General features: G+C 45.4%; 1 long non-coding RNA gene across 1 annotated transcript; it reads left to right on the forward strand.

The window, feature by feature from the left end:
• The first annotated feature begins 457 nt into the window (after positions 1 to 457).
• LOC311014031 lies at positions 458 to 2,019 on the forward strand. The gene is made up of 3 exons (XR_014597215.1): positions 458 to 574; positions 796 to 1,791; positions 1,908 to 2,019. It is a non-coding gene; the product is annotated as an uncharacterized lncRNA (long non-coding RNA).
• The last annotated feature ends 2,831 nt before the right edge of the window (positions 2,020 to 4,850 follow it).

Genomic DNA, 4,850 nt, shown 5'->3' on the forward strand with positions numbered 1-4,850 from the left:
TATTTATTTTCAAACCCATCACACGCAGTACACATGCATTTTTAAAATTGAACCCATGAACCAGGACTCTTCACATTTAAATACTGTCAGTCCATGAACCAGGACTCTGCACATTTAAATACTGCCAGCACATGAACCAGGACCAAAACTCTATGTTGAAAATGTGAAAGTGGTCAGGGTTTCAGAATTGGATCCATCACTCCACCGTGAAATACAAAAGAAATACCCTCATCTAGATAGTGTGTGTTTGTCTAAAACAAATTCACCTGCATGGGACACAGTATGTGGCGGGCATGATTTTATCTGCTGGGCAACTCAGTGGTCTCCCAGAGTTCCACAAGATCGAGATTATTCTGGTCAATGCAGAGGAAGTGACTTTTATTTGTAAAAGACTGTCCTCCTGGTACAGGGAACATTTCAGGTCCTATGAGCTTGTCGAACACATCGGTGCAGACCTTCTTGTCCTGGATCCAGATATGCTGACAGATTACCACCCTCTAACAGCATACACTGTTGGTGGAAAGCTGATGGTGACCTCAAGGACGTTCCTTCTCCATTAAAGCAACTCAAAATGGTCTCCCCTCCCATCTTCTCTGCTTACCAACTGTCTCCTCTGCTCCCCCTCCTCACTCTTGCAATTTTTATTCTTACCATCTCTCTTCTCCCCTCTCATCCCCCTCTGTCTCTCCTCTCCTCACCTCTCTTCATTTGCTGTTGTATGGTATAGTTGTCAACGGCCTTCTAATCAGGTTTCTAATCATTTTTCTGCGTTTTTTTAATCTCTCCTCTTTTCAGACTTTGTTGCTTTGGGTAGTTATTTCCTCCAGAGATGCCCGGCGAGTTCAGCTTCCTGAAGTACCAGCATCTGTGGGACAATTGATTGAGATCCTTAAGGAGAAACTCGAACTTCAAGGTGATTTCTCACTACAATTTGAGGATCCGGAGTTTGGAAATGCACTATGCAACCTGACAGCAATGTCTGAATTACCAGCTGAATTACCAGTCCTGCATGTAATGTGGAATTTGGATGCAATTCCACTTATCTGATCCACTCCTTCAGTCTCCTCTGTCTCCTCCAACGACACAAACAGTGTTCACTCTGGAGATTTCGGGCGTAGCTGGAGCGATTCTATCCAGACTAATTTAAGGCAGGTCTCAGACTGGCCCTCTCCATTCCCTATCCCCAAGTTTGCGTATGATGTTGAACTGAAATTGTGTAAGGCTAATGTGACATACGAAAATTCTAAGAAGGGCCTTGCAGTGACAAGAGATATAAAGATGGAGATTTTGGATAAAATTGCAGAGGCAATCTTTGAAATTAAAAGCTACCCCGAGAAAGATGAGCTAGAGTCAGTTGCCGCTGCGTTGGTTCTCAAGTATCCATGCCTGAAGGAGCCAGGTGTCATCACAGGCTACGAGGGATGGAAAACAAGTATCAAGCACAAACTTGGAAACTACAGATCAAAGCTTCGTGAGGCAGGCTGCAATGAAGTAAATGTAAACAGGAATAGAAAAGGGGAAGATGAAGACGGCAGTCCTTTCACCCTCAAATTGCCCAGACGTGGAGAGGTGAGCCATGTTCCAGATTATCCGGAGCACCACGATGATTCTACCCTTGAACAGGAAAGAGTTGCTGTGGTTGATGAAATGAAGAAAAAACAAAAGAACATGACAGTCATAAAGCAGAAGATGGCACTGACTTTTTCCTTAAGGCGGAGAGAAGTCGTGGAGGGTCAACCTATGGTATCTGAAGTCCAGGAAAGATGGCCTGCTCTGTTTTCTGCTGATGAGGTAAGGCTGTACTAATTTAGTAATTCTCTTATTCAACTTAGTCATGTGTTATTATACTGCATTGGCCAGGGATTTCCTGTACTGAATAAATGTCAATATTTTGTTGTGGTGTTTAGATATCTGAAGAATTTCGGCGGATTACAAGCAAAGACCTCCTGACGACATTCAATGCATCTCTTGACAAATCTGCGCCTGGCCTGCTCAAACTGTACCGGTCTAAGAAGGGAGCGCTTGGTCAGAAGATGGAAGACGTCCTGGATAATCTTGATGGACAGGTGAGTGAAGTGCTCCTTTGTCGGGCATTTTTTAAAGAGTATGAATATACTTTTCTAATAAGAAATAGAAAAAGATGTTGGCTGCAGCAAAAATGCCTTAGTGGACAAAAATTAATGTCAGCAGTAGTAGTAAAGTCAATTTGTCCACATGGTTGCAGTGTTTTTTTATTTATTTCAGTATGTTACATGTGGTCTGACCTGTGCTTTTTTCATTGCTATAAAAGTTCAGATTTTGCATTATATATAAATTCACTGCATTGCTATACTAATTCAAATGCTTGTGTTGGGACCTCACCATTAGGACTACACAATGTGGCCTACAAAAGCCTTCACTTGCGGTCAGAACAAAGGGACAAAGGGGATTAAAAACTACAACCGCCATTTTAGTTCCACTTCTAGGTGCGAAGTGCAACGTCACACAACTGGTGCCCTATTGGCTGACAACCACAGGTACCCCAGGGGGTCCCCGGGAGCAGCCGTGAGCTATATAAACCAGCGCTGCCTTAAGGACTTCCTCTCTCCAACGTGACACGCGTTACAACAGGAGGTGAACTTTACGTCTGCAACATTTTCCTTTGTCCTAGGCCGCAGTCTTTCCCCCAAACTCGCTGGACGAGAATTTATTTATTTTTTATTTATATTTTATTTTTATTTTTGTTTATCATTTTGGATCCTGAGGAGACTGCCGCGACCGCGCGACTCTCCTGTTTACCCGCGGAAGGAAGAAAAACACTTTCTTCGTCCCAGCTGCCAGCAGGACGGATAACTTCTACGACCCGTCCTTGTCTGAAATCAGCTGACTAAATCGCAGAGCCCCGCGATTTTATTGTTGCCTGCAGAAGGGAGAAAACACGAACTGTTTTTCTTCAACTAAGTTGATCCGCGAGGAGGATAACTTCTACGCCCCAAACTCGCTTGGATTCAGCCGGCTCGTCGCACCCTCCGTCACCGGCGTCAAGAAACGCCATCACTGCACGGGACGGAAACCTCACATCGACACGAAGTAAGAGGCTATTTGTCTGGGCAGAAGCAGAGATTCGATAGTGTAGGACATGCTTGTAATTCTTGTTAACGTGTTTTATGTTTTGATCATGGACCGCCGAGTCCGTGGCTTTCTGTATTGTTGTATTCAAAGGCTGATTGTGTACCCACGCCGCTGGGTTGATTTCTGTAATGGTGTTTTTGACTAACTTCAGCCATATTCTCGAGCTCAGTAAGCGTCTACTATCAGTTAAAGGACCGGGGTCCCGCTGAACGAACGCCAGTTCATTCACGAGTTCCCGTGTGATAGTAACACGCCTCCTGCGCCTTAGAATATTGCGCGCGCATTCTCCCCCTCTCTTTGTTTGTGTCCCGCTAACACACACACGCACACATACACCGCCCCCACACGTATCCTACGCCAGCTGTTTCCGTCTCCGGACACTGAGGACATAGCTCCATCTGGTGGCTGTACCCGGCCATCCCTCACTCTCTCTCCCTCTCTCGCTACTCCATCTGACGTCAGTGGCTCCGCCCCTGAACGCTGTGAGGAATAGCTCCATCTGGTGGCTGTACCCGGCCATCCCTCACTCTCTCTCTCCCTCTCTCGCTACTCCATCTGACGTCAGTGGCTCCGCCCCTGAACGCTGTGAGGAATAGCTCCATCTGGTGGTCGCGCCCGGCCATATCTCTCTCTCTCTCTCTCTCTACACACACACACACGCATGCACACACACACACACACACACTCCACGTGTGTCTCTTCCTTTGTTTAGCTTAGCTTTGTGTGTTAGGTAGTTAGGTAATAAGGCTTTGTTAATTGCAGTGTTATTGATTGTGATCATTATTACTGATTTTAATAAATCTTATTATATTATAACTAGCGGTCTCTTGTGCTTGTTGTGTATATGTCACTGGATAACAGCAGGTTGTGAAGGCTAGTGCTCGAATTTCACGCCTTTTTAATTGTTAGATGGTTTTTATACTTGATGATCACGATGATTGGCATGTGAGTGTAAAACCTTTAAATTGAGACTGAATACAGTTTTAGGTTATCTTTTCCCTGATCCCAGGGTGGTGCCCCATATAATCATGATTATATCATAATAATCTATTAAATATAATTATTAATATCGATAATCATATTGACATTAATAATTAGCTGTTGATAACCAAATCTGCTCCTGCTACATCCCCAACTCCCCATACACCTCACACACACACACACACACACACACTTCACTTGTAATATTCATGGTATTCACACAGTTTGCGTGTGTGTTCAGGTCATATTGACCTGGGAAAAAAAGACCCAAGGACTGTGTTACTGTTAAAAGATCATATCATGTCAGTTCAGAACACCTGCCGAGTAGTGTGCGGCACACCCAGCACACAGCGACCTACTGTGCTCTCTCCCATCATCGATAAACCGGGTTCTAGTCCATGTCGGAACAAATGACACGGCTCTTCGGCAGTCGGAGCTGACAAAAAAGGACTTTAAAGCCCTTTTCAGCTTCTTAAACAGCTGTGGAAAGGACATCTGGCTCAGCGGACCTCTACCAACTCTCGGCCGTGGAGCTGGGCGTTTCTCCAGAATCCTCAGTCTGAACACCTGGCTCCAGTCCGCCTGCAGAACCCACAACATTGGGTTCATTGACCACTTCAACCTATTCTGGAACCGTCTTTCCCTCTTCCGGACCGACGGTCTTCACCCGAACAACCCCGGGAGCACAATACTAGCAGCTAACGTCCACCACGCTGTTCTGACCACTGCTCCACGGGATTGACTGACCTGCCACGCCC

This window comes from Eutrigla gurnardus (genome assembly GCF_963514095.1).
Source record: "Eutrigla gurnardus genome assembly, chromosome: 1".
Classification (NCBI taxonomy): domain Eukaryota; kingdom Metazoa; phylum Chordata; class Actinopteri; order Perciformes; family Triglidae; genus Eutrigla; species Eutrigla gurnardus.